The 11,874-nt window shown below is 42.9% G+C and overlaps 1 long non-coding RNA gene across 1 annotated transcript; it reads right to left on the bottom strand.

Annotated features, from left to right (window-relative positions):
- Nucleotides 1–737: 737 nt before the first annotated feature.
- On the bottom strand, nt 738–10,704 carry LOC130679621 (uncharacterized). The gene is made up of 3 exons (XR_008992649.1): nt 10,224–10,704; nt 1,559–1,632; nt 738–794 (listed from the first exon to the last, which is right to left on the bottom strand). It is a non-coding gene; the product is annotated as an uncharacterized LOC130679621 (long non-coding RNA).
- Nucleotides 10,705–11,874: the final 1,170 nt, after the last annotated feature.

Raw genomic sequence — 11,874 nt, 5'->3', positions numbered from 1 at the left:
CTGTAAGATAAACTTAACACAAGGAATTTTTTATCTTGTTCTTCTCTAAGATACTGGTTACCTTCAAGTAGGGGGGACATATCATTTAGGACTACTTGCCCTGCCTTAAGATTGGGTGGTTATTGTCTGATTACCATAAAATGTGTTATGAATCTTACCTCCTAACTTCCTGCTTTTTAAAGAGGAATCTTAACCTTAAGATGGAGTCCCTCCTGTTCTTACTATACTATTTATATTGAAGCATTTTTAGGAAAATTAATCATGATGCTTGTCCCATGTCCTTGCCCTACCTCAGGGGGGAGGAGTAATTCATGTCACGCAAACACAGGACAAGGCCAGGACAAGGACAAGGCCCAAGTGATTCGACGAGTCAAAATACAAAGCCACTTTTAGATTCAGAGAGTTGATCACTTTCACAGACAGTGAAAGAAAAGGTAACTAAATGTGCCAGCTGCCCCATGATCCTTGTCCTACACGTCAAAAAGGACGGCTCTAAACGAAAGGGGACAGAAGACTGGACCATGAATTGAGGAGCCAGTTCTAGACTGCCAGTAAGAGGTTTTATATTCTGCAAGTCTCTTCTGTTGGGAGCAGGGTAGAAAGCCCCTCACCACATCAGAATCCCAAAGGTGATAAGAAACTGTCTCATGCAGCCTTCCAGGGGAGACAGAGACTCGGAGATGCTTCCAGGAAGCTCTGCCATGCTTCTCATTCTCCTATGTTCCTGGAGGATCACAAAACTATTCAAGCCTTTGCCTGTACAGTGCATGTGGATACATGCCAGGATACCATTGCTGTTGAGACAGAGCACAGTGCATTTTATCACTGACATGGTTTAGAATCACATATGTGTAGTGATAAGGAAGGCTCACCACCTTTTGCTTGGTTTTATTATTATCTGATCTCACTGCTCTTATTAGGTGCCCTTTCCACACAGCACTCCCTGCCTCAGTGTTCTGATAAGTGTCCTCTCTCCTCCTCCTAGGCTTAGGGGAATAATGGCGTCCTTGCTGTTACTTGCCCTGGGACACTGCCTCTTCTTTGAGGTATCCCTGCCCATACCATTGTAAAAAGTTTCCTTATTAACTCCTCAAATTACCTAGTTTGAGAGTGCCATCTGTTTCCCTGAGGGGTATGTAATATGGTGACAAGAAACAGCCCCTCAAAATGGGATTCCAAGATGGGGCTGCTCACATATTTGAGGAGCACAAGGATATGCGCCTTGCTGGGAAAGATGGCAAGTCAGGTAATCTATGGCATATGGTGACATCATGAGTACTCAGATTATCACCGGTGTGGCACAGTGCAGAACAGAAGGTGCTCTCATGCTGCATCCTCTCAGCCCATCTATGATTGCAGCCTCCGTTTTTGAATACCTCTCTTATTCTCACCACTTTTATGCCTTGGGGCTTTCTCGTAAGCCAGGGGGATGGGCTCAGCTGGCAGGAAATGTAGAGGAATTGCAAAGAAGCTACCCTCCATGTGTGGGGGCAGGAATGGGCCTTAAAAGGCTCTACCACTCTTCTCCTGATGTGGAGGGCAGTTCTGAGGCACATACCTCATGATTGGTGAGATGATCTCCAGCTATCAAGCCCCAGTTGCCACGGAAACACCAACTCAAAAATGTGTTTCCTACAGATCAACCAGACAGAAAATAAGTAAGGACACAGAGGCCCTGAACAACACACTAGAACAGATGGACCTAACAGACATCTACAGAACTCTACACCCAAAAGCAGCAGATTCAAAAAGGCATATGCACCCCTATGTTTATCACAGCACTTTTTACAATAGCCAAGATATGGAAGCAACCTAAGTGTCCATCTGTAGATGAATGGATAAAGAAGATGTGGTGCATATACACAATGGAATATTATTCAGCCATAAGAAGTAAACAAATCCTACCATTTTCAACAACATGGGTGGAGCTGGAGGGTATTATGCTCAGTGAAATAAGCCAGGCGGAGAAAGACAAGTATCAAATGATTTCACTCATATGTGGAGCATAAGAACAAAGCAAAAACTGAAGGAACAAAACAGCAGTAGACTCACAGAACCCAAGAATGGACTAACAGTTGCCAAATGGAAAGGGACTGGAGAGGATGGGTGGGAAGGGAGGAATAAGGGGACAAAGCGGCATTACGATTAGCAGACATAATGTAGGGGGTGGGGCACAGGGAAGGCTGTATAACACAGAGAAGACAAGTAGTGACTCTACAGCAACTTACTACACTGATGGACAGTGACTGTAATGGGGTATGTTGGGGGGGACTTGATAATGGGGAGAGTCTAGTAACCACAATGTTGCTCATGTAAGTGTATAGTAACGATACCAAATTTTTTTTTTTGAGAGAGCATCTCTCATATTTATTGATCAAATGGTTGTTAACAACAATAAAATTCTGTATAGGGGACTCAATGCACAATCATTAATCAACCCATCAACCCCAAGCCTAATTCTCATCAGTCTCTGATCTTCTGAAGCATAATGAACAGGTTCTTATATGGTGAACAAGTTCTTACATAGTGAATAAGCTCTTACATGGTGAACAGTGCAAGGGCAGTCATGACAGAAACTTTCGGTTTTGATCACGCATTATGAACTATAAACAATCAGGTCAAACATGAATATTCGTTTGATTTTTATACTTGATTTATATGTGAATCCCACATTTCTCTCTTATTATTATTATTACTACTATTATTATTTTTAATAAAATGCTGAAGTGGTAGGTAGATGCAAGATAAAGGTAGAAAACATAGTTTAATTCTGTAAGAGGGCAAATGTAGATGATCAGGTGTGTGCCTGTAGACTAAGTATTAATCCAAGCTAGACCAGGGCAACAAAACATCCACGGATGCAGAAGATTTCTCTCAGAACAGGGGGGGTGAGGTTCTAAGCCTCACCTCTGTTGATCCCCAATTTCTCACCTGATGGCCCCCCTGCGACTGTGCCTGTCTTAGGTTGTTCCTCCCTTGAGGAATCTTACCCGTCTCTGGCTAACCAGTCATCTTTCGGGGCCATACAGGGAAATGTTAAGTTGGTAAGTGAGAGAGAAGCCTTATTGTTTGAAATGGTTAGCTTTTTATTTCTTTGCATATTTATGCCCTGTGGCTTCTATGCCCAGCATTTGTCTTGAGGTATCTTTACCACTTGGAAGAATTATAATACTCAGTAATTTTGATATGAGGCACGAATTCTACTTAGGGGTTGTAATTATGAAGGAAGGAGAGAAGCTATAGAAGTAGCAGATGAAAGAAAACATGGGAAGATTGATTATTTCTTTGACATATCTTCTTGTAGTGTGACATAAGCGTGTATAGGTTTTAAATTACTAATTAAATTGCGTGCACACATTAACAGAATAGGAATACTTTAATTATTTCAGCATTCCACAACATATTGTGCTAGTCCACTATGTTGTAAAACTTAGTGTTAATCAGCTTTGATAAACAAAAAGTGGGAAGTTCTAGGAAATATGCCAGAGGGTAGGAGATAAACCCTACCCAGATGCAGGAGCCTGTCATGTCAGTGAATAGTCTGGCAAGGCTAGTTCATCCTTTCATAAGATCCATTTTTTGTACTTGTCACTTCACATTCAGCAACGGACACAGCACCTGATGGGTCTTGGATTTTGAAGATAACAGATACTTCATTTGGGAATATTGCTCCAACCCACTTCCTGTGTAACTTAGAAGACTGCTAATTTTGAGTGAAGCCCAGAATAAGAGAAGACCCACTGCAGGTCCAGGCTGTGAGCACCCAGCCTACCCGAGGTGCTGGAGATACCCATGGTAGGCAATGAGGAGCCTCTGGCAAGCCCAATAAGAAACCTGTAATTCATATCTCTAGGGTTTGGAGCAAAGCCATGCCTTCTGCAGCAGAACACAATTTTCTCTTTGAAAAGGAGGTCCTGTAATGAATCTAACCACGGCACATGAAGTGCCTGTCATGAGGTGTGTGTCATCGGATCCACCATGTCAGAAGATGGACAGATGCAGCAGTAACCCATTGTATGGTGGAAATGGCATTTTCAGGACTGGACTCCTGTGGGCATGGAGGGCACAAAGGAGCTACATAAACGGGTGACCCAAATCTCTAAGTCTCCCACATCTGCTGCAACAATATCTTATGGGTTTTCCTACAACCAGATAAAGGAAAAGAAAAAAATTTGGGTCTAATTAATGAATTGGTCAACTTGGTATATTAGTATGAGCTAAGAACAAGCCAGTACATCCCCACTCCGGAGTGTACCCACACAGGTGGTAAATCCTCTCCGTGGGCAGAGCTTTGAGAAGAACACTGAGTTGTCGGCTGGGTATAGAGGAAGAAATGACCTAAAGGAAAGAAATACGTAGTGCCTGCATGGGGACAAATGGCCTGAAAGGAGGTAGAAGGGAGACTAGGAGCTCTGGACAAGATGTAGGTGACCTGTAAGGTAGGCATAGTGGGTGGATCTTTGTCTCTCGATCAGGGCCCACCTGAGAGTATCACTTCAGAGAAGCACCGAGAAACCCAGGGAATAGGGTGATTCATCCAGTGCAGGCCAGCTGCTCTCTGAATGTGGCTGCCTCAGTGCTTGCAAAATGATCCCATGAAAGAAACAGCCATAGTGGCAGGGGTGAGGCCATGTGTTGTCCTAATAGCATAAGCTTCCTTTCCCCAGGACTGATGTAGTTATTGCCACTGCTGACCGCCTGACTGTAGAGCAACAGACCAAACCCGAGCCGTCAATAGGGTATTCAGCTCCTGAATGAAACAGCCAGGTGATTACATTGAATCCAATCAGCAGAAAGGGGCAATGGTTCCTCCTTCCTGGTGAGACAGGGACCGTGGGCTTAGACAGAGGAGGGTGAGGGCCTCCGGAAAGAGCAAGGCAAGATATTTACAGTCAGAGCAATGTAACAATGTAAAGTCCCTATGGAAACTCTGTGTTCAGCATTATGCAAAGTCAAGGTCACACATTCTCTAGGGTAAAGATACCAGACTAGGAATGTAGACATCTTCAGTGAGATCAGTTAAAGGTCAAAAGGCCGGGAGCAACTTGGCCTGGAATGTTTGAGTCTTCCGCAAATAAAGAAGGGTATCTGGCAAAACCCGTGACTTCACTGTAAACAGCCCTAGCAAACAGACAACCCAGCCCACCTTGGGGGCAGGGCAGGTGGTACAAGTCTGCACCCCTAGCCCTTAGCCACATTCCTGAAAATCCTCAACTGACTATAAATCCCTAGACAACACACCATCACAGGCTCTCTTGTCCCCTCCTGGCGTGAGCCAGGAGCTCTATCCTCTCACTGTCTCTCTAAATAAAAGCCTCTCCCTGGCTCTCCTACCCTGGGTGTTTGCTAAGTTAATTCTTTGACTCCGCAAACAATAACCCTAGCATCACTGTCACAAGGAGAGCAGATTCTTATTGAACTTATGCAAATAAAAATGTTGCCAAAAAATATGAAAATAGTTACTGAGAGTTTTAAATTTTGGAGGGATCAGGTAGAGAAAGATAAATGTTTCAATTCTGTTTTAAAGGTATAATTTACTAAACTGCTGCAAGCTAGGTCAAGAGAAAAAGGTCAAAACAGACACTTGTTTTTCTGTTTAAGAGATTAGCAACATTTGCATAAAAATTAAAATCACCTTCCTCAGTTTAGCTTTATGTAACTAGCTTTTGCTCTGCTTGAGTTTAGTTCTTTACTAGTTTAGGAGTAAACTAACAGTTTACGAAAACTTTGTCCTTTTAACAAATAATGTTGAAATGGAAAATGAGAGTACCATCATGTAACATTTTCTGATCCACTCATATTCATAAAGCAACATGCTTTATTTGGAGGGCATACAAAGGTGTCTTGGGTTTTATTAGTAGTGGTTTTTTCCATCCAAGGTTAGCTACAGGAGTATTTGCACGAATGAGAGGAGTTCCCGGGGTACCATGATTCCATAGACTGAATCCAAAGAAATAGCAGGAGAAGGAGAAGAAACTATTTACGCAAAAAGACATTAATAGTAGGTAACATAATAGTGTACTTTTCACCAGTAATCATTATACTAACAACATTATTAGTGCCTTTAGCTAGTATTTCTCCTGGTTTTGGATAATCATTCTCATGCCTCTTTACCCAAACTTTGGCACCTTCTTGAATCCATTCAGTTGATCCAAATCCTCCTATTCTAGTAGTGATATTTGGAGGATCTGATAATCACTCCCAGGTTGTTTTTAGAACTAAAATTAATAGTAACTGAGCTATCTGATCACCTGGAATAAAATGTAGGGTTTCTTTTGACACCGACACATCATAGTTTTCTCTCTCCTACATAATCAGAATCAATAATCACTCCCATAATTTGAATACCTTTCTGAACTAAACTAGATCATGGGGCAATTTGGGCATAGAATCCCAGGCCAGTAGAACATGTCATTTGTTTTCCAGAGTCAATCCAAATGTCTTCTACCCCACATAAATCATTTCCTGCTGAGTAATGTTCCCTGGAAGGGGGCTTTTGCATTAGGATGTAATATCCACCATTTGGTGGTTACCTGTATTTTATGCCCTCTAATTTGTAAATTAAGTGTTAGCATTTGAGTCAATGGGGTGCTATTCCCTAATGGCCTATTATTCAATTGCTGTAGTGCAATAAATAAATTGTCCTTCCAATTATGATATGGATTATTTCCTAGTTTTCTTAATTTTTCATTTAACAATCTATTTATCCTTTCAGTAAGTCCTGTGGCTTGAGGATAATAAGGAATACAATATACTCATTCTATATTGTTCTCACTACAATACGCATCAATTAGTTTACCTTTAAAATGAGAACTGTTACCACTTTGCAGTTAGGTGGAAGGACCATAATATAGACTAACAGTATCTGGAGTTCTACAAGCATTCTTTGGGATAGCGTGTTTATAAGTACAAGCCACTAACACTTCTGAAAAGGTGTCTATACGTGTACAAATATATTTACATCCTCTAGACGGGGGCAATGGTCCGACATAATCAATCTGCCATATTTGAGCAGGACCTCTTCCTCTTAATAATAACCCAGTAATGATCTTTGGTACTCTTCTTTGATTGTCTAATTGACAAGTAACATATTTATCCTTTCCTTTAAAGCTGCTAAAGAATCCCAATACCTCGGTCCTGTGCCCACCTGTACATGGCAGCAAAACCTAAATGTCCAGACTGTTGATGTATCCATTTAGCCAAGATCTGATCATCCGAAGGCAGTGATGGAATATTAGCAGTTGCTATCGTCACCAATAAATCAGCCTGGGCATTATACTCATGTTCGCCGGGGTAAGAGAAGTGTGTGTGTGTCTACATGAAAAACAGACACATTAGTACAGGGTAATACATCCCATATTTCCTTCCATAGTTCTGTTCCCCTAGTTGCTTATCATGGATTTCTCAATTATTTTTTTCCCAGGTTGGCAGCCAAGTAGCTAACCCATTAGCTACGGCCCAAAAATCTGTAAAAATGTGATGTTGTTTCTCCTTTTCATACATAATGGCTTGATATACTGCCTGCAATTCAACAAACTGACTACTTTTCCCTTTCCCTGTTGTTTCTAATATTACCTGGGTTTGAGGGTTGTAGGAAATAGCTTTCCAGTATCTATCTTGACCTATATATTTGGCAGATCCATTAGTAAACCTTGCATGTTGTTTCTGATTTTCATTAAGAGAATCATGTCCTTGATTCCAAGATATTGGAGAGGCTTCAGCTTTAGGTATAGGGGCTGTTCAATTTCTAGTTCAGATGACAATTGACAAATTTGCTCGTGTACAACTCCAGAGGGCCCCTTTTTCGCCCTATCTTGAATATACCATTTCCATTTTATTATGCTGGTTTCTTGTGTGTCCCATTTTATGTGATGCTGGATCACCTAACATTTAGTGCATAACAGGTATAGGAAGTCTTCATAGTACTTCATGTCCCAGCATTAATTGCTCAGTTTCTAATAAGGCCCAATAAACTGCCACTAATTGTTTTTTAAAGGAAGTATAATTCTGGCAGTTTTCTTCCCCAAAACCCTAAGAGTACTCTTTTTTCCATCTTGTTTCTGCCAGATGCTCCAGTTTGCAAAAGAAGTATCCACTGTAACTTGGAACTCACTAGATCCTTCCCTCATAGGCCACGAATCTAAGGCTGTTTGAATGGCTAATTTTGTTTCTTCAAAAGCCTTATTTTGTTCTTCTCTCCATTGAAAGTTATATTTCTTTCTAGTCACTCTATAAAGAGGTTGCAAAATTTGTCCTAAATGGGGAATGTGAGCTCCCCAGTATCCAAACAAACCTATGAATTTTTGGCTTTCCTTTTTTGACTTTGGAGTTGTAAATTCCAGAACTTTTTGTTTAGCTTTGGGCATTACTATTCTATGTCCTTTATCCCAGTTTATGCCTAAAAACTTCACATTTTGGCTAGGGCCCTGTATTTTAGATGGGTTTATTTACCATCCTTTTTTCTTAAGATGTTGAACAAGTGATGTTAATCCTTCCTGCACACAGTTTTCATCCCTTCCTTCCAATAATGTCATCTATATAATGAGTTATTTGCAGGGAGGTATCAAAAGTATCCAGATGCTCTGCTACAATTCTGTGACAAATTGTGGGACTATGTTTATATCCCTGTGGCAATCTAGTAAAGGTTTCTTGTCGTCCCTGCCAAGTGAAAGCAAATTGATCCCAGAATTTGGGTGCAATTGGAATAGTAAAAAATGCATTAGCCAAATCTATTACTGCATACCATTCTCCCTGGTAAATTTGTATTCATTCAGTTAAAGTTAACAGTATCAGGGACTGTAGCCATAAGAGAAGGAGTCACCTTATTTAATTCCCTGTAATTTACAGTCATTTGCCAAGTCCCATCACTCTTTTTTACAGGCCAAATAGGGTTCCAATTAGTGGTGGTAGTTACCAGAACTCCAACAATCTTTACATAATCTTGGATAGTCTCAGTGATTTCTTTATGCCCCCCCAGGTATTTGGTATTGTTTACAATTAACAATTTTTGTTGGACTAGGGACTTCCCCAGGAGTTATGGACAGTTTTCCTACTAATACCGGGTCTACTTATAAAGAACGTATAGCAAATTGATATTTTCCATCAGCTAAATTAAGCCCTCTCCTTTCTTCTAATCTACAAGTAATTGGCCATGCTTGACTTTTGGGGGATCTCGCTCTCAATCGTATTTAGCTGCTTCTTCAGGTTCATCCCAATCAATATCATCATCTGAGTCATCCCATGTATCACCATACCATTTGTCAGGATCCCAGTCCCCTTTTGCACTAGCAATTACAGCGTGCACTTTCCTTCAATTAATTTTTCCCTTCCTCTTTTTATATTTACATTGGGCACACCGCACAGCTGCCTTCTCTGCCACATCCTGGTATGGTCCAGCTTGGTCGCCCAAAATGAAATTTTGACATTGCAGCATTGCCAATTTACTTCGTAAATCTGTTAACTCTTTCTCCAATTTACATTTCTCTCCACAAAGAGCATCTCGCTTTTGACACATCTTTTGATAAACACTCAGGAGTATCCATCCCTCCCAGTGGCTAACAGCACATAATTCTTTCCCCTTTTCCACTGGGAAGGATTGGAAGGTTTCAGTTACTTGAGGGGGACTGGCGTTCCGCAATTTACTGTTCCAGTTCTCACTTAGACCAGTGCTATCAGCCTATTCCTTGGCTAATGCAGAAAATTGCCTATCTTTCCATGCCAGAACATCACAAGCAATACATTTAACATCTGCTCTCTTTCTAAAGAAAGGAATCTTGCTCCCTATTAATAATTGAGAATCCTGCTCACAGTGCCAATTTGTAACAGCAAGACTAAAGGTTATCTGTTGCCATGCACAGACTCAATGGTTTGAAGCTCAATTAGCAAGTAATACATATGCAAGACAACCTTCACATAGGTTTAAAAGGTAGTCTATTACATGAAGAGAAGGAAAAAACTCACTTGGGTTTTTAAAGGTATTTTATTACATACCTTTACATATTACATGAAGAGAAGGAAAAAACTCACATAGGTTTAAAAGGTAATTTATGTCATAAAGAGAAGGAAACAGAAAGCAAAGCCAAATTAATAGTCATACCACCAGTCCACCGTTTATATCACTGACAACATACAGCACAGGAAAAACATGGTGGACCAGCAGCAAGATAGTTTATGACACAAAGAGAAGGGAAAGCAGAAAGCAAGGCCAAATTAATAAGGCATACCACCAATCCACCGTTCACATCGCTGGCAACACACAGCACAAAACGATGTATCATTCAGAAGGTAGACATCAGCTGCAGAGCCAGGCGCTTGCTAGACCAGGCAAGGCACTTTTCCCTTCTTCATATACGCCTTTTAATACATGCCCTGAACAAAGGTGGCCCTGTGCCAAACACAGAGTGCGTGGCTTTACCAGGGAAGAATCCCGGATCTGGCTAGGAGCCGGGGCTCTTCTGCTGGTACGTACATATACCTGCTTTTTCCCAGTAAACTGTTCCAGGGAGGTTAGCCAGCCCTCTCTGGAGCAGGCACGCGCACACAGCTCATTTCCTCGGTCAAGGCGCACGCAGTTGGGCCGCCTCTAGTCTCTCTTTGCCGTACAGGGAGCGGACGGTGGGGCTGGGTCGGAGGGGCCTCTCGCGCTGGCGGACATCGGAAGCAGGAGGCGCAGGGGTGCTGCGGGGAGCGGACGGCGGGGAGGGATTTGGATTTTGCTGAGGCGGTTGGGGAGGAGAAGGATCATAAGGCAGAGGGTCGTCAGCAGGGGCGAGCTCCTCAACAGAGGAGGGAAGAGGGGTGCAGGCGCGATGTCAGGGTGGGGGTAGGGGATTTAGAGGGTCTTTCAGTGGGTGGAGATTTAGGGGGGTTTTGTTCAGCAAGGAGGATTTGAAGAGAGGAGAGTGTAGAACAAAGGGAGGGCTGCTGGCGCAGGGTGAAGAAGGCTTGGATTTAGGCAACCTCTGACCATTTGCCCGTCCTCTGGAGAAAGTTACTAGATTTCAGAGAATCTGGAAATCAAAAGTGCTCTCAACCGGCCAGCGCGACCCATTGTCGAGTTTATACTGAGGCCACGTGGAAGTAGAGGAAAAGACCGCTTTTTTGTGGTTGAATATCTCCTTTTAATCCCAACTGGGAAAGATTATGTAGGAGACAGTTGAGGGGGGGGGTGTCTCCCCATGTCTTTGAGGGAGAATTGTCCATGGTGGGAGGGTGAGAAAGGGTGGCCACGGTTTGGGAAGCACCCCGCAGGGTCTTTCCCAACCGGAGGCTCCTGAACCCAGATTGTCCTGCACCCCGAAAGAAAGCGTCCCCCCAGTTAGAGTGCAGGAGGTCCCCTTATGGTGTCCTCAGAGGGGACAGAGAGGAAGGGAAAGGATAAAGAAAAGGGGACCCAGACCAGCTTTCTCCCTGCGCCAAGACGAAGTCGATGAGAGGCCAGAAAGTTACCCTCCTGGGAATTGCAATGGATTAATAGCCGGTGGTGGATGTGTGGATTGAGGTCTGGCAAGATGGTCCCTGGAATGGAGTTCGTGAGGGGTTGTTGGGTGAGGGAGGGAAGGGAAACGGGGCGAGACACAGGAGGCTCTCAGGATCTGGGCATTAGCCCGGGATGAGCTGCTTCCTAGGCTGCAAAGAGCCCCTGCTCTCGGCTTCCCGCTGCTCAGGGGTTTCGGCGCCATATGTGAAAGGGATAGAGAAGGGGAGAGATGAAAGAAGAGAGGGGATGCGAACTCAGCAGTCCAAGCTGGTTTATTGCAGAACCTGAGAGGACCCCTATGTCCTAGCCAGCAGATAGGGTCTCTCATAGGTCAAGAGGCTTTTTATGGCCAGGGTTTTTGGCGGCCCCTTTGAGGGGAGGGGTCAGGGGAAAGG

The sequence above is a fragment of the Manis pentadactyla genome, chromosome 11 (genome assembly GCF_030020395.1).
Source record: "Manis pentadactyla isolate mManPen7 chromosome 11, mManPen7.hap1, whole genome shotgun sequence".
NCBI lineage: Eukaryota > Metazoa > Chordata > Mammalia > Pholidota > Manidae > Manis > Manis pentadactyla.
Note: the sequence above shows the minus strand (reverse complement) of the source record. Positions and strands in the feature narration are given on the sequence as shown.